At 43.5% G+C, this 20,903-nt stretch overlaps 1 long non-coding RNA gene across 1 annotated transcript in view; it reads left to right on the top strand.

The window, feature by feature from the left end:
* The first annotated feature begins 68 nt into the window (after positions 1–68).
* The window catches only part of LOC117361541, a 49,056-nt gene continuing 28,221 nt past the window's right edge, over positions 69–20,903 (top strand). Inside the window, exon 1 of the long non-coding RNA XR_004539682.1 lies at positions 69–142. This is a non-coding gene — a long non-coding RNA (uncharacterized LOC117361541). The remainder of the gene's footprint in view (positions 143–20,903) is intronic.

Here is a 20,903-nt window from a genome sequence, read left to right as displayed (position 1 = left end):
TCTGCGCATGCGTCAGGATCGCACACTAGCGATCTGTGCGGTCGGAGGGGGGCGTTCCTCCGATCACCCTCATTTGAATTTTTTGATGTTTTGAATTCATCAGGCCTGCTGGGATCGGCCACAAATCTGACACTGAAACTAGGTAAGTGAATCTAGCTCTAAGTTAGACTCCTTTGTTAGGGCATTAATAGGAACAATAAGAACAGAAGCCAACCATGCCCAATTCCGGAAAAAAAACTGAACACTCTTCTCTTTAACAATTAATTTTATAAGATCACCATAAACATCTGTTCTTTTGTTTAGTACAAACAGGTTTCTTCCCTGTCTCCCCCTTTCCTCCTTACTTCCCTTCTTGCCCAATCTACCCTTTTCCTTTTCAAGTCGCCTAGAGCCTGTTTAGATTTGTGCGACTCACAAATATTAGATTAGATTAGAAAGCAGAGGCCATTACATGTCAACTGAACTGGATTTTGGTCTTTTTTGGGTCAAGGCAGCTCAGTTGAACTCCATTATGCAATTTATTAAAATTAGTTCTTATTTGTTTATTCTATAAACTGTTCGTGGAATTTTTTGACTAACCTTTTAAATGAAACTAAGGATCCTTCAATGTTACTAAGGAGTTGAAGACTACCTCATACTGCATTAACCCCCTCCTTTACAAAGTAGCGCCGGCCACCATAGTAACAGCTCCAACGCTCATAGAATTCCTATGAGCATCCGAGCTGTTATCGCTGCGGCCGGAACTAAAAACGCTAATGCGGCTTTGTAAAGGAGGGGGTTATTTATTTATTTGGATTTATTAACCACCTTTTCATGAAGAGATTCACCCAAAGCGGTTTATCACATTTAGTTTCATTAGCGGTTAATAGTAATTAACTTTCATTCACTAGCTCAATAAAATAAAATTAACCTGGAATTCAACTTACTGAGTTAATAAAAGCAATCTGATTTTTTTATTTTTTTATTTTTTACATTATTACTACCTACTCTATTAGGACATAGATTTTTATACCAGAGTTTAATGCCATCATTGTAATTTGACTTGTGAATATTCTGTTGTTTAGACTGAGTTCTTGCTTATTTATTTAACTGTCACAGAAAAAAAATCCAAAAGAGAAATGGGAGCAACCAAATCAAAGAGCCAGGTGACAAAAAAATAGTACAACTCAGCTTTATTTAATAGTCTGATTCAAATACAAGTAGTACGGTACCAAGCTTCATAAGCAAACCCAACATGGGCTCAATAGCTTTCTTCAGGGCTCCTATGTTAACTATATGAAGGGGTGCTAAAAAGTTATCAGTCCAACCAGCCAATCAGGGCTTTAGTCCCCTACCTGGTGCATCCCAGGGCACAAGATAGGGCAAGGCCCGCCATTATGCGGTGGTAGGCCTGCCAACAGGAGGGAATGGGCATCCCTCTTGCCAGCCATCAGATAAAGGTACAGAGGGCATGGGGGGGGGGGGGTCAGGCGTGACAGGGAGATCTTAGGGGTGACAGGGAGTTGTTGGGTGGAGTCAGGGAGTGTCAGGGGGATCTTGGAGGTGTCGGGGTGGAGTTGGGGAGTATTGAGTTGGAGTCAGGGAGCGTTTGGTGGGATTTGGTGGATGATTAATCCAGTGGCAGGAGGGTGTGGGCATCGCTCCAGCCGGGGAATGCCTCAGGGGATGGAGGCAGGAAGAAGTTGGTATCCCTCCTGCCACCAACTTCATGGGCGGAATAGGTTCCCTGCTGTGGCTGCTAAACTGATCGCGCCAGTTAGATTCCCTTGCCGCAATTAGCTCAGTGGTAACATGATTCTCTAACCAGCAACTGTGACATAGAATCAGGGTGGTTATATAGGGGTAGGCATCTGTCTGTCCGTGCATTTGTCCTTTCCAACCCTCTCCCAGTATGTGCAGTATCTGTCTTCCCAACCCCCTGAGCATCTGTCCTCCCTGCCTTCCCAAATCCCTACCCCCTGCACCCATCCTCACCCTGCCAGGCTTTGCACCTAGCCCCTTCCCTCCCTCCCTCCCTATCACACACTGCACTCAGCACCCTTCCCTACTCCCTGTCAGACTCTGCACCAAGCCCCCTTCTCTCCACCTCTGTCAGGCTCTATACCCAGCCCCCTTCCCGGCTCTACACCCAGCCACCTTCCCTACCCCTGTCAGACTCTGCACCCAACCCCTTCCTTCCCCCCATCAGGCACTGCACCCAGCCCCCTTCCCTACCCCCTGTCAGACTCTGCACCCATCCCCCTTCCCTCCTCCCTCTGTCAGGCTCTGCACCCAGCCCCCTTCCCAGCTCTGCACCCAGCTCCCTTCCCTCCCCCTGTCAGACTCTATACCCACTATATAAGTAAATGTCCAGTCACTTCTTTAGCATTAGTCCATATTTAACATCATATACCAACAGACTAATGTAAACTAATTCATCCACTTTACAATTTCTTTAGGGCTTCAGACATGCCATTATTTGTTCGCCGATACAAAAAGTGTTTTTATGTGGCTATGGCTGTGGCTTCTTCATTTGCCCATTCACTTTAAATTTTTATATATATATATATTTATTTTTTTGCAGTTTTTCTTATTTTATATATAAAGTGCTTCCCATAAATAGTTGTAAAAAAGTTAACTTATCTTAACAAATTGTCATTTCCTTAATAGGATCGGGTCGGGGCTTGTCATATCGACATGTTTCGCCATGAGGCTTTTTCAAGATACAGTCCCCCTTTTTTTCAGTTCGAAACAGACCATCCCGATATCCAAACTTTGATAGATCAGAAAGTTTGGATATCGGGATGGTATGTTTTGAACTGAAAAAAAGGGGGACTGTATCTTGAAAAAGCCTCACGGCGAAACATGTCGATGTGACAAGCCCCGACCCGATCCTATTAAGGAAATGACAATTTGTTAAGATAAGTTAACTTTTTTACAACTATTTATGGGAATCACTTTATATATAAAATAAGAAAAACTGCAAAAAAATAAATATATATATATATAAAAATTTAAAGTGAATGGGCAAATGAAGAAGCCACAGCCATAGCCACATAAAAACACTTTTTGTATCGCCAAAAATATCGGCGAACAAATAATGGCATGTCTGAAGCCCTAAAGAAATTGTAAAGTGGATGAATTAGTTTACATTAGTCTGTTGGTATAAGACTCTATACCCAGCCACATTCCCTCCCCCCTCTGTCAAGCTCTGCACTGAACCCAGCCCCCCTCCCTCCCCCTGTCAGACTTTGCATCTAGCCCCCTTCCCTTCCCCACTGTCAGGGTCTGCACCCAGCCCCCTTCTCGGTTCCACATCCAGCACCCTTCCCTCACTACCCACTGTAAGACCTTACACTCAACCCCCTGTCAGATTCTGCACCAAGTCCCCTTCCCTCCCCCATCAGGCACTGCCCCCTGCCCCTTCTCTCTACCCTGTCAGACTCTGCACCCAGCCCCTTCCTCCTCTGTCAGGCTCTGCACCCAGCCCCCTTCTCTCCACCCTGACCCTGTCAGGCTCTGCACCCAGTCCCCTTCCCGGCTCTACACCCAGCCCCCTTCCCTCACTACGCCCTGTCAAGCTCTGCACTCAGCCCCCTTTCCTCCCCCCTGTCTGATTGCACCCAGCCCCCTCCCTTCCCTCCTACCTGTCAGCCACTAAACTGCACTGAACCCAGCCTCCCCTGTCAGGCTCTGCACCCAGCCCCCTTCCCGGCTCTGCACCCAGTCTCCTTCCCGGCTCTACACCCAGCCCCCTTCCCTCACTGTCAAGCTCTGCACCCAGTCCCCTTCCCTCCCCCTCTGTCAGGCTCTGCACCAAGCCCCCTTCCAGGCTCTACACCAGGGCCAGATTTTCCTGTAGGCTAACTAGGCTAACTAGGCTTCAGCCTAGGGCCTCAAGATCTGTTTCACATTTTTTATAAAGGTTAGTACCAATAACAACATGTTTCATTTAACATATTGATATATATCACAGTAATGATGTATTTTATTATCTCTCATGTAATTTACAAACTTAAAAATGGGAGGTGAAAGGGCCTCATAGGTGGAATAGCCTAGGGCCTCTTTTCATCTAAATCCGGCCCTGCTCTACACCCAGCCCCCTTCCCTCCTACCTGTCAGGCACTAAACTGCACTGAACCCAGCCCCCTCCCTCCTCCCTCCCCCTGTCAGGCTCTGCATCCAGCCTCCTTCTCTTCTCCCTGTCAGGCTCTGCACCCAGTCCCCTTCCCGGCTCTACACCCAGCCCCCTTCCCTCACTACCCCCTGTCAAGCTCTGCACTCAGCCCCCTTCCCTTACCCCCTGTCAGACTGCACCCTTCCCCCTCCCTTCCCTCCTACCTGTCAGCCACTAAACTACACTGAACCCAGCCTCCCTTGTCAGGCTCTGCACCCAGCCCCCTTCCCGGCTATGCACCCAGTCCCCTTCCCGGCTCTACACCCAGCCCCCTTCCCTCACTGTCAAGCTCTGCACTCAGCCCCCTTCCCTCCCCCCTGTCAGATTGCACCCAGTCCCCTTCCCTCCCCCTCTGTCAGGCTCTGCACCAAGCCCCCTTCCAGGCTATACACCCAGCCCCTCCCTCCTCCCTCCCCCTGTCAGGCTCTGCACCCAGCCCCCTTCCTGGCACTGCACACAGCCACCTTCCCGACTCTACACCCAACCTCCTTCCCTCACTACCCCTCTGTCAGACTCTGCACTCAGCCCCCTTCCCGTCCCCCTGTTAGTTTCTGTACCCAGACCCTTTCCTGGTTCTACACCCAGCCCCCTTCCGTTACTACCCCCCTCCCCCCCCCCCCGTCAGACTCTGCACCCAGCCCCCTTCCCGGCTCTATATCCAACCCCCTTCCTCACTACCCTCTGTCAGGCACTGCACCCAGCCCCCTTCCCTCTCCCCTGTCAGGCACTGTACCCAGCCCCCACCATGCCATGCCATCCTACTTCGCTGCTAACCCAGTATGCGGCGGCGGCCATGGGATGCGTTTTCTTCTGCTGCTCAGCACTTTGGCGTTCCTACTCGGCGACGAGTGGCTTTTTGACTGGCTCCCGTGAATTCTCGCGATTCGCCAGAATTTGTGGGATCCAGTCAAAAAGCCGCTCAGTGCCGAGCAGGAGTGCCAAAGCTTGCTCCTGCCTGATGCACCTCTGGAGGGCTAAATTTGGGGGTAGGCCAAAGCCCCTGTGGCCACCCCCGTTCCGACGCCTATGATATAATATACACTTCACCCCACACATACACATACCAGTTCAGCTATGGACATTTATAATAGCATCTCCATCAGTTGCTCCCTTTCAGAGCCAATGCCATCTATTAGCTATAGCAAGGCAAGGTCCATTTGTAGACTTAATACACCCAATAAGTTGGTAACTATCTGATTACACAGAAGACGTTGTACCCCATAGATCCTATCATAATTCTGTTGTGGTGCTACTAGGTTATATACCAATGTCCAATCTAATCAAGCCATTCTAGGAGTAAAAGGACTTCTATAATGGCATTACACCTAAAGCTCTGATTTACCCATAGCCAGCCAGAATAATTTTAACCTCATATTTAAGCTGATTTCTGGAGTTCTAAACCCTAAATTATCTAGGTATGGCAATTAAAACATCCAACTCTTAATAGCACTAAACCACCTCATTAAAAAAAGTGGAATGGGAGAGTAGGAAAGTGTACCTGCAGATGACTGCCTCAGATATTTGATGGAAAGCGAAAAATTTAAAGATCACCGGTCCATGCAAAGCTTTGAGGCCAGCCTTTGACTAGCATCTATTGGCCATGTTCCATTGCTCCTACAGAGTATATTCTCAGACACCAGCAAGAAACCAAAGATAGTAAGGCATTTGTTCCAGACACTGACCATGTCTAACCTACAATGGGCTGCTGAAAAGTTCTCAGCTCAATCAAGACGAGAATGATGTGGATCCATTAAACTTACAAGTTATTTCACATTTTTCTTGACACTTAATAAGCCAATTTCTTTTCAATTGAACCAAGTACAACCAATAGGGTGGCTCTTTTAGTTATATTCTCTTGAAATGGCACCAAAAAATTTCAGCAATCCTAAACTATCTAGAGAGCTTACAACATCTAGCTCTCCTTGATTTAGCTGTTTTACTCCCCTAGCCAAATGATACACAGTCTTAAGATCATATTGATCAATATTAATCTGCAAAATATCCTTAGAATACAACTTAAACATTTCTAAAGGAGATAATAACGAGTCAATGGAAAATTAAGCAAGCATAAATTACACTCTGTATTGACATTCTCTTAATTCTCAATCTGTTGGTGTATCATTAAGCTATCTTTTAATGTTGCCGAAGCAGTATTCTGACATAAAACATAATTATTAGAAACCACTTCAACTTTAAGCAATCTTTCATCATGTTCAGTAAGCATTCCAACTACTTGCTCTGTAAACTTACTAAATGGAGTAAATTGTTCTTTCAATTTTTTGTCCATCTTTAAAATTGCTTCATAAACATCTTTTAAAGAAATATTATCCAAAGGAAGTATAACTGGACAATGCTAAATATTGAAAATAATTTGCCTCTGGAATTTTCTTAGTAATGGAATCCAAAGTATCTTGAGCTAAAGAATATGGTATAAAAGCATAACCTTGAATAGCCTTATTATCAATAAGACCACTCACCCTCTATAGATTTTGCTGGGGGGGTGGTTGGTTGGTTGGTTGGTTGTTTCAGGGGCACTGTCAATCATATTGTGAACTGTTGCACAAAAGTGAATAATTGTTTAAAGCAGTGGTTCCCAACCCTGTCCATGGGGACCCCCCAGCCAGTCGGGTTTTCAAGATATCCCTAATGAATATGCATGAGAGAGATTTGCATACCTGTCACTTCCATTCATTAGGGATATCTTTAAAAAACCCGACTGGCTGGGGTGTCCCCAAGGACAGGGTGGTAACCAACTGCTTTAAAGTATGCCTATGACTACTATGCCCTATTGATGAATGACCTGAAATCAGGTTTCAGGTTTATTTAAAAATTTGATATATCACCTTATCAGAATTCAAATCGGTTTTACATAATATAAAAAACAAAGAATATAAAAAGGACATACGATAAAAAACAAATTACAAATGATAGCTACAAACATTTGAACGCACTGACAAATATTAACTTACCGATACAGAGATGGAGAAGGGCAGAATACAATTTATATAAAGAAAAAGAGAGGGGAAGAGGGACCAAAGCAAAAGGAAAGGGTACAAAATATAAACAGTCTAGAACAGTGTTCTTCAACCTTTTTACACCCGTGGACCGCAGAAATAAAAGAATTATTTGTGGATCGGCAAACTACTAGGACTAAAATTTAAAAAACCCCGTTTTACGCCCCATCTCTGCGAGCTCGGTCCCCGCAAACCATCTGATCCCATCTGCACAAGCCGCAATTATGATTTTATATTGAACGTATTTTATTAAAGTTTAAAAAGAAACAATATTCTGAACAAATTGTGATTTTATAAATACAAATATACAGAGCACGGACCAACAAAACCCCTGTCTCCCCTCCCCTTCACATATATCCCCTCTACTATCAAGAAAACTGAACAAGCCAAGTTATTATAGAATGCTACATAGAAATATCATGCTAACAGAATACTGCAGTCCCCAGTTATGTCTCTAGCAGGATATATAATTCAAATCTGATATATTCTAATGACAAAATAGAAATAAAATTATTTTTTTCTACCTTTTGTTGTCTCTGGTTTCTGCTTTCATCTTCTTTTCACTCTTTTCCTTCCAGCATCTGCCCGTTCCATCCAATGTCTGCCCTCTCCCCCTTCCATATGTATCTGACTTCTTTCTATGCCCCTCTTCCTTGTCCATCCTCCTCTCTCCTTTTTACATCATTCATTCCAGCTTCACTGCCTTCTTCATTTTTATCTCTCTTACACCAGATCTAGCATCTTTATCCCTCTCTTATTTCTCTGCTGACCCCCTTCCCAGCATCAATGTCTCTCTACTTTCTCATTTCTCTCTCTCCCCTTTTTCTCATCTGATCTCTCCATTCCACCCTGACCCCCTTCCCTCCTGTAATCTCCCTGCCAGCTGTTTCCTTCCTTTTTTCTTTCTCTCTACCCTCCTTCCTTTTTTTCCTTATCCTTTCCCTCCTTCCTCTATCCAACATTAACTCTCTTCCCATTCCTTTCCCTCCTCCCTCCCAGCAGCATCTCTCCTTCTTCTCCCTTCTCTCCTCCCTCTATCCAACAGTAACTCTCTTCCCATCCCTTTCCCTCCTCCCCTCCCAGCAGCATCTCTCCTTCTTCTCCCTTCCCTCCTCCCTCTATCCAACATTAACTCTCTTCCCATCCCTTTCCCTCTTCCCCTCCCAGCAGCATCTCTCCTTCTAACTCCCTTCAAGTCCAGTAACAGCTCTCCCTTTTCCAGACCTTCCCAGCCTCCTAAAGTGGCTTCCTCCCCTTCCAGCAGCTCTCGGTATCTGCCTGCAGGAAGTTGCCGGTAAATCACTGCGCTGGCAAATTGGAGAGCTGGTGGGAGGGGAGACAGCCACAGTGAAGGCTCCCCAGGATTTGTTTGCACACGCTGACCATCTCCCCTCCACCTGCACCTGAATCTGCAGCTCTCTCCGGTCTAATCGCAACTTCCCCGCGGTAGAAACATTTCTTAACTACTGAACTTATTTGTTCATGGAATGAGAATTTTCCATCAAAAGTACGCCAAGAAGTTTAATAGAGGTGACTATCTGAACTGAAACTGATTATTATTATGGGGCAGGGAAGGGTAAGACCGTCCTTGACTGGGAAAATCATTACTTTGGATTTGCTGATGTTGAGGGCTAAACATATTTGAGGCTTAACCAATGGACTGATTTGTTCTAATTTTAAGTTAGTAGATGAAATATCTGCAGGGTTGTCCAGATCAAGAGGGTGGGTAAGTTGAATATCATCCGCGTAAGCGAAGATAGAGAACCCCATAGATTGTCCTAATGTGATGAGTGGAACGAGGAAGTAATTAAACAACATAGGGGAAAGAATGGGAATGTTGTGGGATCCCATAGGTGCATCCTATTGAAAGTGTCAATGCAAATGTTAATAATAGAAATGTTTGTAACAAACTGAAAAAATATCCAAAAATTGTGAGAAAACACATATCATAACATAACTTTATTCTTCTATACCGCCACAATCAAACAATTTCTAGGCGGTTTATACAGAAGAGAGCTGGACAATCAGCGAAGTACAAATAGTTAAAAATACAACATGTTTCCTATGTATACACAATATAAAAGTCTGTAAATAATCTGGAAAGTAATCATATTTTTTCCTTTTATTTTTCAAGTAATTTTAAAGGTCTCCTTCTAAAAAACATTGTAAAGAAACTAGAAGAATAAGAAGCAAAAGCCTTATGCAATACGAGGGGCCGCTGATAAGTTCTCAGCCCAACCAAGATGAGAATAATATGGAGCCAATGAGACTTACAAGTTATTTCACACTTTTCTTGGCACGTTTCATTTCAGTGATATGAAACAAAATGAAAACTGTCAAGAAAAGTATGGAATAACTTGTAAATTTCATGGCTCCACAACACTCTCTTTTTAGTTGGCCTGAGAAATTTTCAGTGGCCCCTCGTAATATGTAGATGAAATGTCTGGGAAGCATTTAGAGATAGTGGCAAAGAAAAAAAAAACATTAAGCACACACTAGGTAACAGCTAAGATAAGTTTCACAAAATGAAATGGTAGTGGAAAACAAGTAGCAGCAATATAATGCTGGAAGGAAACAAGTGTGGGTGGTAGTAATGGGTGAGTTTAAATGGGAATAATTAATGCAGTTTAGCAAGAGATAGGGAAACGTGCCAAAGATGCTCTATGGCCTTGCCCTCAAAATTTGGCCCAGCAGTCTGTTGTAATGGTTCCCAGCACACGTCTTAAATGATTGGCTGTAATGTTAGGAAAACTAGCTGGGCAGTAACACTGGCAACAGAACAACTTCTTTCTTCCCTTCTCTCTTTTTCTCAAACACCCAAATAAGCAGGAAACTTAATTCCTATCAATAAAATCTAATAGCAATTTACAGGGTTTTTTTTCATTGACAAGAGGGGAGAAAAAGTAACAAGTGATATCCTATATGTTCAATACATTTGATCAGGAAGTCTCTTGATCAATGGTACTTATGGTGGTGTGGAGTTGTCCAAAATGCAATTTTGCTTATTTTCCTATATTGTTTATGAGAATTAGGGGGGTGAGGTCTGTTTTTCATGCTGCAATGTCATAAATAGTGAAATCTGTTTGAAAAGAGTTTGCACTATTTTTCAATGATGGTAGAATTCAGTTTTTATTTTTTTCTGTCATAAATAATGCTCAATCTTCCTGAAGAGTACACTCTATGACAGACATGGGCAACTCCGGTCCTCGGGGGCCGGAATCCAATCAGGTTTTCAGGATTTCCCCAATGAATATGTATGAGATCTATTTGCATGCGCTGCTTTCAGTGCACATTTATTGGGGAAATTCTGAAAACCCGATTGGATTCCGGCCCCCGAAGACCAGAGTTGCTCATGTCTGCTCTATGACAGAGGGGATTTTCCCTGTCATTTTAGGTTAAAATTACATGAGAAAACTAATCAAAATATTTATTAAGTTCTTCCATTGAAAAAGTATCAGCTTGCATTCTTTTACTAAGAGACACTTTTACTAAGCTGAGGTAAAATAAATAGCCTTAACATGCCCTTATTTAGGAACTTTTTTTTTTTTTTTTTTGGGGGGGGGGTGTAGGCTAAGGCCATTTTTTACCGCAGGTATTAATGCCATGTACTAATGCTGCTATTCTGTGGCCATAAAAAATATTGGGGTGAAATATTGTTATGAGATGGGACTCGTGGATTTTAATTGTGCTGTTCTTGATTCGATTACTCCTACTCAGTGCCGGGGTAATTTGAAATGTAGATTGTATCAGAGGGAACAACAACTTATTTTCACACTGGACACTGTCTGGCCCGCGGGTTTAAACCAAAGAATTGAATGGAATGCATACTTTTAGAAGGAGTTTGAAAATTGTGCAGTTCTGGAAGTGACGTCAAATCAGAACAACAGCTAAGTTCCGGGCTTCTTCCTGCTGTTCCATGCCGCCATGCACAGTGTTGCTGTACAGCAAGTCATTTTCTCCTGAAACAGCCAGTTAATATGACAAAATGAGGTTCCTTATCATCGGGAGATTTGAGAGAGCTGGAGGATGGAAACTGAAGAGATTTGAAACCATCTAGTTCTGGCATTCTGGGGACATCAATTGCTTGTGCACATTGGCAGCTACTGTTTTCACTTGGACGTTATTAGTGATATTCATTGTGGAGATTTTTGCCTGTGATAACGAATAGGCAGCCTGATTTACTGTTAATAATGTGCTGCCGATAGGTGTTTTTTTTAGGCTTTTTCTCTAATTTAATGGTAGTCCAATTTTTTCCAGTGACGTACCGCTCATGAGACACTTTTTCTTTATCATTTTGTCATTTAAAAAATTTACCACATGAGCATGTATGGCCTTTATAGGCAGTAAGGACTCACGTGCAATCGGTGCAGTAACCAGTTAGCATGTGGAAATGTAGCTAAGCTAACTAACCACTCTTTGACTCACTCCCTCAAAAATATTGGCAGTTGTTATGAGAACCAAAATAAATCACAGCAAAAGACATGCAAAACTATTAAGTATGGGGATCTTTAAGTATGGGGATCTGCTCACACAAAACATTTTCAGTTGGTTTATAAAAAAATTCAACTTCCCCCCTGATTTTCATTAATTTTCTCAGTTCATGTTTTTGCCTTGAGAGGCTGGAAAAATGCAGTGGCCAGAATGAAAAAGAATTCAATCACAACAGCAAATGATACTTATGAAACGTTAAGCACTGTAATACCAGAGAGAGCTCCTGACCATGCTGAAGGTGAAACAGAGGTCCCCCTTTGAGTTCCAAAAGATAAGACACTGAAAAGTTGAAAGAAAGGAAGAGTGCCCTACAGCCCACATGGGGTGGGCGTTGGCGAACAAAACGGCTGAGGCCGTGCTGACCCTGGAGGGGGGGGGGCAGGGAGGGGGTTTGGGGGAGGGCAAGGGAGGGGGGTAGGCCAATGGAGCATGGGAAGGGGAGGGCACTAGGAACCACGCCGGGTAGGGGGCTCCTTCTCATGCCCCCTTTTTGGCTACGCAGCGAGCATGGGTGGTCACATTTGCGATTACCTCTCCTGTATTCTCCTAGGCAGGCCTTCGGCTTCAGCGGGCCAAGCTCAGCAGTTTGCTCGGTGGGTTGTGGTACAGCGTGCGGTGTGAGCTGTTTCAACATGATCTGTGTCATCGTGCTCCGTCCCAGCATGATCCAGCATTGGTGGGAGAGCGTCGCTGCGTGCCGCCTGGGAGCAGCCTGTTTCTTCGCCCAGTATCGAAGCTGCGGGTGGGGAGCAGGGAGCGAAACAGGGGGGGAGGGGGAGAAGGGGGAAGATGGGAGCGTCATGCAATTGAAAGAGTAATGGCCACATCAGGTTGGGAAGTCGACGGCCGCAAGTGGTGAGCTGCGGGGGACAAGGAGGCCTGCCTGGGGCAGTTCCGGGTAGAGAGCCTCGGAAGAAATCTAGGTGGCAGAACCCGGATAAATAATAGCCGCGCCGGGCTGCACGTGGCGGGTGGGCGGGGGGGTGGCTGGAGGAACTGGGGAAGCAGGCCGCGTGGAGCATTGCCGTGCCACTGCATTGGGGGCCTGATAGGGCAGCACATGCATGCAATTTTTTTTCCCCTACTCATCCAAGGAAGCAAATTGCCAAACTGCTAAATATATTCCTAACAAAAGGAAATAAGCTCTCCAGTGTGCTATCATCGGGTCATGCAGCTTGGGTATGGGTTCCAGTGTGGTAGTGGTGCGGAACGGAAGTCTTGGAGCCACACCTAACCACTTATAGCACCGTTCCTTTTCTGCGGTCTACCAAAGCAGAAACAACAAGATGCATTATAGGGGGGGGGGGGGGGGGGTGGACCACAGCAAAATAAAAGTACAGATGAGGCCACCATCTTAGGTACTCCTACCCTCCTCCCTGCTGCAATCTACATCACACTTACAGTCCAGATGCTCCGGAAGCCGACACCAATGCTGTGCTGGGCTGAAGGGCCTTGAACATCTGCACATGTTTACAGCTTGCAGAACTCCCTTCGAGAACCCCAGAGAGGGCAGGAGCCAGCAGGCCTTGAGCATGTACAGATGCTCAAGGCCCTTCATCCCAACACAGAGTGTCAGCATCGGCCTTTCTGGTGCTTTCTGGTATTTATCGTTGTTTATCAGTTAAAACCTACAGATGTAACCTCTGGTTATGAAAGAGCAATCTATCTCCAGGAGGACATAAAGTTTAGGGGAAGAAAACAGTATACGGTATATGCATTCAATTTGCAAATATGGGCACTCTGTGTTACCACTGACTGCCCACTCAGGCACTTTTCGCATTAGGCCATTTTCCAAAGACAAACTGTCTAGGTAGCTTCTCTTTGAAAGTTAGTTAGACAGCATGCTCATTAAGGGCACCTTTTACAAAGCCAAGTAGCTGGGTGCCACGTAGCAAATTCTGCAACGCCCATTCAATTCCCATTGGCACTGGAGCATTTACCGTGCTGGCCTGCACTGCTGGCTTTAGTAAAAGAGGATGGTAAGAAAGTGTGTGACCTTTGTAGCTAAACAGACAATCAAAAATTGGCCCTTAATGAATGAGTCTTGCCATCTTTCTTCATGGCTATTCCTATGCATTTTATTCTGTTCTTCAGTGGTGCTAGGGAATTCATTTTACATAGAAACATGATGGCAGATAAAGGCCAAATGGTCCATCCAGTCTGCCCATTCGCAGAAACCATTATCTCTTCCTCTCTCTAAAAGATCCCACGTGCCTATCCCATGCTTTCTTGAATTCAGACACAGTCTCTGTCTCCACCACCTCTACCGGCAGACTGTTCCATGCATCTACCACCCTTTCTGTAAACAAAAGTATTTCCTTAGATTACTCTTGAGCCTATCACTGCTTAACTTCATCCTATGCCCTCTCATTCCAGTGCTACCTTTCAAATGAAAGAGACTAGACTCATGCGTATTTACACCACGTAGGTATTTAAACATCTGCATCATATCTCATATGTTGGCTCATAGTCAGTCTCTACCTTATGAATTCAGTAGACTAGTAGTATTAATAGAGAACTTTCTGTTAATTATATATATGTCTGCTTGAAATTTATAATGCCTCTGTCCTTCACAGAGCGTTAATTGGTGCTTCTGATGTTCTTCGCATTCAGTCTGTTACTGGCATGTAATTATACAGCTAGTTAAGAGTCCAATAGGAGAGGCAAGTAATAACACTACATGGAATTACAATACGATCCAATTCTAACAGCATTAAGAAATCTGGCTACAGAAATGATTATAGGTAATGTGGTCTGACCCCAGGACATACGAGTCCCACACATAATCTGATCTCTTTTATTACAGTTTTTGAAGTGCCTTGCAATTTACTTGTTTAACCCCACATGCACACCTCTAGGGGAAAAAAAATGCTATCTTTCAAAGACAAATGTATGTAACCATGGGCTTGTGTTAATTATCGATTCCATCAACTTGCACTGTGCAGATAGGCTCCGAAATTATGCAGTTGTGTGCAGTAGATTCTACCTGGATTGAAATTATTTCATGAGACGTTAACACAGAGCAAGATATACATATAAATAAATAGACAGGCAGCGCCCTCCATAGAATCCCTAAAACCACAAAATCAGGGGAATGCAGAGAGATGAACCATTTTGTAGGTACTTGTCAAAAATATTTTGAGAGCTACAGGCCTGTCATCTGCTGATACATTCATGCAGATCACTTAAATTTCCACCTATACTTCATTCCCAGTAGTCGTTCCCACTCACTAAATTCCTCCACCCTGGTAGTTGCCATTCTCTCTCCACCCCTCCATGACCATAAGTCTTTGTTTCTCAGTCTCCCCCATAATCTTTAGGGCTCCTTTTACTAAGGTGCGCTAGCATTTTTAGCACGTGCTACATTGCTGCATGTGCTAACCCCACGCTATGCGCCAAAAACTAACGCCAGCTCAATGCTGGCATTAGCATCTAGCGTGCGTGCTAAACCACTAGCGCAGCTTAGTAAAAGGAGCCATTAGTCTTTCTCTCTCTCCCCCCTTATCTTCAGTAGTTCCTCTCTTTCTGTATCTCAAGTTTTTATCTCCCTAGTAGTTCCTTTGTCTCTCAGTTCCACCAGTTTCCAGAAGTATGTTTGTCTTTCTCTCTCACTAAATTTCCCTTCTTATCAAGCATTTTCTGCCTAAACAACCTCCACCCCATCCCTGAATACTGTCTTATCACAGGGATTTATCACAGCATATAGTGCTAAAAAAAAGTTCTAAATTATAGAAAAATAAAATCAAATTTTTTTAGGGATACTCAATGGTGCTTCTTTGCCATCAGATTGAATGGAGCTGCTAGTATTGGTCTGTGGAATGCAGCTTGGTCCCTTTATGCTAGTTGATACTCCAGGTGATTATGTGTGCAATGGGAAAAGAGGCAGCTATGGCTCTTGATCTTCTGCTGCCACTTTTGTTTTTTTGACCTAGTAGGAAAGAGAACAACTCTAATCCTTCAGTTGCTGCTGCTACAGTACTTCTTTTTAGTGGGAGAGAGGCAACAGGGAACCTTCAACTACTATTTTCATGTCAAGAGGGAGGCAACAGGGTCCTTTCAGCTGGTGGTTGTTATTTATTTATTAAATTTTCTATACCTGTCTCCCAGGAGAGCTCAGAACGGTTTATTCAAGTACTCAAACATTTTTCCCTGTCTGTCCCGGTGGGCTCACAATCTATCTAATGTACCTGGGGCAATTAAGTGATTTGCCCAGAGTCACAAGGAGCAGCGTGGGTTTGAACCCACAACCCCAGGGTGCTGAGGCTGTAGCTTTTAACTACTGCGCCATACCAGTCAGAGGATGAGGGAGTTTGGGTTGGACTGGAGAAAGCTATTTGATCCCTCTGTTTTAACGGGGCCTTTGAGTAGGGTTACCATAAGGCTCCAGAAAAAAGAGGATGGATTGAGACATCTGGGTTTTACTTCCACTGCTTTCAGTGGAAGTCAAGCTTGGGTGTCTCTAGCCATCCTCCTTATTTCCATTGCTTTCAGTTGAAGTAAACCCCAGATATCTCGATCCATCCTCTTTTTTTTCTGTAGTCACCTTTGAGTGACTACATCTAGAGGCGAGTAGTTCCTGCTCTTCAGTTGCTGCCACTTCTCTCCAATGATAGGGAGCCCTGTCCCTTTAACCACTGCTACTAATTCTATCCACCGGGAGGGAAGACGACTATCTTCTGCTGCAGGGAAGAGGCTGTCCTAAGCTTCCTCAAAGGCAACAGTAGGGCATCCTTCCTCCATTAATTCCACTTTCTTGGAACTTCTCAAATCTTAATACCACCAGACCTACCCAAAAATCGAAACTATCCTTCCCCTCATTAAAAGGCATTTCCCACCCAGGAAAACTGGGGACCTCCCTCCCCTTCAGATTCACTGAGCTCTGGAACAACCTTACCTCCCCTCTTCGGAACCTGAGTTCTCTCCAACTCTTCCGTAAACATCTGAAAACCTGGCTTTTCTCAAAAATCTAACACTCCCTCCTCCTCTGACATCCTAGTCCTCTAAACATTCCTCTTTCCTCCGATCTTCATCTAGCCCTTTCCTTAGAGTACCTTTCTCACTACAATTCTGTAAACTGTGCCGAGCTCCACGACTATGGAGATGGTGCGGTATACAAACCTAAGGTTTAGTTTAGTTTAGTGTTCTGTGAATTAACTTAGGCACTAAGGGCCTGATTCGAAGGACACCAATCTCGGTGGCAACCTAAGAAGTGGCCGCCAATCTTGTGTCAATCACACTTTGATGTCCTGTAGAGAATCACATCCACTTTTACTAACTGACACCTTATCATCTGCAAAACAAAAATTACTAACCGACACCTTAAATGTAGTACAATCTATAATTGGCTTAACTGATTAAATCCTCAAGGAGAGTGTTTGATCTTGAAAAAATAGAAACCTATTTTTAAATATAATAAATAATAAATAAATAAATGAACATCAGTATGAGCTCTCAGAGTGTAAACGACTTATTGGCAACTGTTGTGTCCATAGGGTTATATTCTTTTCGTGCTAAGTACCTTAAAAGTAGGCAAGCATTTTACAGGCCTACATTTAAGGTATCTGTCTCATGCCTACAGACACACGTAGGGATGCTTGTAGACGCCCAAGGCCACTTCCGGTAGAGACCATGCCCATGCCATGCTTTTAAGCAATACTGGTAAAATCAGATCAGTCTTAGAGTTATTTCTGCTGTAGGATTTCTTTAGAACTCTGCTCACTATTAAAAAGAATGCATTGTCATTTTCATTTACAGGCAGGATTCCAGATGCTTGTCTTTCAGCTGGCTCCTCATTTCATTTTTGTACAGGATTTTTGTTAGAAAGCACTTCCACATAAATTATATTGATCCAGAAGCCAAGAGAGTCCCAAAGCATATTTCTTCAGTTAACTGTGGCTATCAGCATTCAATTTTAAACATCAAATACAGTTTGGTATTTTTTTTTTCTTTTTTTTACTGTCAATTTCAGTCCACTTGTGATGTAATGCCGGAGGAGATTTCTTCCTTTTCACATTCTGAAGTCCAGTGAAAAGGTTTTTTTGTAAACCTTGGCTTGTAAATCCACCAGTCAAGGCTCAGATTATGCTTGTAGGAAATGCAGAAATATCAATTTCATTGGATTTCAACATAAATATTCTAGTTACCTTTTAACTTCTAAATTTTTGAAATCACAGGGCAAAAGCAGATTAATATGATATATACAGTAGCTGCTTATCAGGTCTCTGTGGGATTAGACAGTTTTTGTCCTTTGTTAGTAGTTCTTTGTCTACCTTACTGCATGTGACAGTACACTTCTCCCTCCGTATTCGCTGTGATAGGGGATTAACAGAACCGCAAATACAGAAAAAATGAGAATAACTTTTTCATATTTTATTCGCTGTTTTCTATTAAAAACCATCGTGAGTATGGTGAAACCGCAAATAATATGGTGGGAGACTTGGCCTGTTCCTGAAGGAGAGGCAAAACACAGTGAAGAAAGTGCTGGGAATCAGATTTCACCCATTCATGTCAATGACAAAAATGTAAAAAGCTCCCTACGCAAAAACGGCTTGCCCGATTTGAACGAAACTTGGTATGCAGATCCCTCACTACCTGGGGTGATATGTTCTGGGGGTCTCGCGGCCCACCTGCACACGTGGGAGGAGCTACAAACTGAAAATCAGATTTCACCCATTCATGTCAATGACAAAAATGTAAAAAGCTGCCTACGCAAAAACGGCTTGCCCGATTTGAACAAAACTTGCAACACATCTTCCTTTTCAGTTTAAGAGATTGCAAATTCCAGTGATACTTGCATTCTCTATCACAATCAACAAATCACAGGGACAGACTATTACATACTGTGGAGTGGATTTAAGATCCCCCTGTTTTTCCCATGGTCAACTCTATGTTGCTTGCTCAAGGGTGGGTTCACCCAAGAATTTATATGTTCTTGCTCCTGGAGGTGAAACTAAAAATGTTGTTTATAATCAAGTTTTGTGTTAGTTGTATTGTATTCATTTTGTCAAATATTTCACATTATTATTTGAATATTGTACTTTTTATAAAGCTGTAAAGAAATAATTTCATTCACCACTATAAAGTATCTTTATTTGAATCCATTTACAGTGTTATTGCTATAATTAAATACCCGTGCAACGCCGGGGCATCAGCTAGTAACTAATAAATAATAGTGCTAGTAGCTATAATTCACTTTTGAATGTAAAATCTCAGTTAAGGATTTCTTTTGACCTTTGTAGGCCAGAAGTAGATCACAATTGCACAATATTTTTTGTAACAAGTATTAAATGTGTTTTTATAAATACTGTAAGCTTAATAAATATATCAGAAAAAACTACACATCTCAGCACATATCTGAACATACACATCTGTATGATCCCATCCTCCTCAGCTTGCCTATAGCTGCATCATGCATGTTAAAAATGTACGATATGTTGATATGTGCACCTTCCTTCCTTCCCATCCATCCTCCTCAGCCTGTCCTTACACATCCACAGCTGCATGTTAATGATGATGTATATGTTATGATGATAAATAAGTGCATATGAGCACATCATTAACATGCAGCTATGGATGAATATAAAAAAGAAACAATATTCTGTACAATTGTCAATTTATAAATCAGCGTCTTCTCCCCACTCTCTCTTCCCCATTTCCCTTCAGCGTCCTCAGCCCACTCTCTCTCCACTTTCCTTCAGCGCACGCACATAAAAACAAGCAAGTAATTTATATCATTTTCATTCTATTCATTCATAGAAATTAAAGTCTAAATAATGACAGTCACATAACAAAACATGATTTTACAAAAATAATTCCCTGCACAGTCAAGCCTGCAAGGATTACTAGATGTCTTTCAGCAGCTCCCCTCCCTCCCTCCCCCTTACCTTTGTGGCCAAGTCAAAATGATCTACCAACAATAAAATTTTAAAAATCACAAAGCACGCTGTACGCAGAGAAAATGTTAATTATCATTTATATTCCGCGGGTTTTCAAAGAGGTCAAGGCAGATGACTTTATGCAATGTCACCTCAGTAACAACTATACAAAAATAGACAAATATTCCCCCTCCCTTTTTACTAAAACGCGATAGCGGTTTTTAGCACAGGGAGCTGCGCTGAATGCCCCACGCTGCTCTCAACGCTCATAGGCTCCCTGCGCTAAAAAACGCTATTGCGGTTTAGTAAAAGGGGGCCTTAGTGCAAAATATAGACAGCATATATAAATTCTCAAAGCAGACACATTTTGATCACTAAATTGAAAATAAAATCAGTTTTCCTACCTTTGGTAATTTCATCAGTCTCTGGTTGCACTTTATTCTTCTGACTGTGCATCCAATATTTTTTCCCTTCTTTCAGCCTCCTGTATGCTTCCTCTCCTCCAGACCTCATTCCCTCCCCAAACTTTTTCTTTGTTTCACCCTGCCCCGTCTTTCTTTTTCTCTCTCTCCATACCCTCTTTGTTTCTGTATGTCTGTTTTTCTCTCTCTCACACCCTGCCCCCTTCTTTCTTTCTCTCTCCACACCCTCTTTCGTTCTGTATGTCTGTCTTTCTCTCTCTCTCCGTGCCCCATTTTTCTTTGTTTCACCCTGCCCCCTTTCTTTCTTTCTTTCTGGCTTCCTGTCCCCCCCCTTTCTTTCTTTCTCCCTGCCCCCCACCCTCCCCCACCTTGGTATGCCACTATCTGTACCTCACTCCCTCCCTATGACCAAAAATTCTCCTTTCTTCTACTCCCCGTGTACACAACCATCTCTTTCCCTCCCTTCCTTTCTCCCAAGACCATGCCTTCTGTGTCGAAAAACCCATTCCCTCCCCCACCTCAGCATCTCTTTCCCTCCCTTCCTCTCTCCCAAGTCCATGCCTTCTGTGTCCAAAAACCCATTCCCTCCCCCACCTCAGCATCTCTTTCCCTCCCTTCCTCTCTCCCAAGTCCATGCCTTCTGTGTCCAAAAACACATTCCCTCCCCCACCTCAGCAATCTCTTTCCCTCCCTTCCTCTCTCCCAAGTCCATGCCTTCTGTGTCCAAAAACCCATTCCCTCCCCCACCTCAGTATCTCTTTCCCTCCCTTCCTCTATCCCAAGTCCATGCCTTGTGTCCAAAACGCACTCCCTCCCCCCTTTTGTGTTCCGCGTTTGCCTCCCAGCCCATCTTTGCAACTTTCTCAGCAAAACGGAGCTCGAGCCGAGAGGCTTGTCTCCTGTTTCCTGCCTGCCCTGCCGTGCACAAATAGCCGACCGGAAGTAT

Source organism: Geotrypetes seraphini, chromosome 5, assembly GCF_902459505.1.
Source record: "Geotrypetes seraphini chromosome 5, aGeoSer1.1, whole genome shotgun sequence".
Lineage (NCBI taxonomy): Eukaryota > Metazoa > Chordata > Amphibia > Gymnophiona > Dermophiidae > Geotrypetes > Geotrypetes seraphini.
The sequence above is the reverse complement of the archived record's forward strand: the minus strand, read 5'-3'. Positions and strand labels throughout refer to the sequence as shown.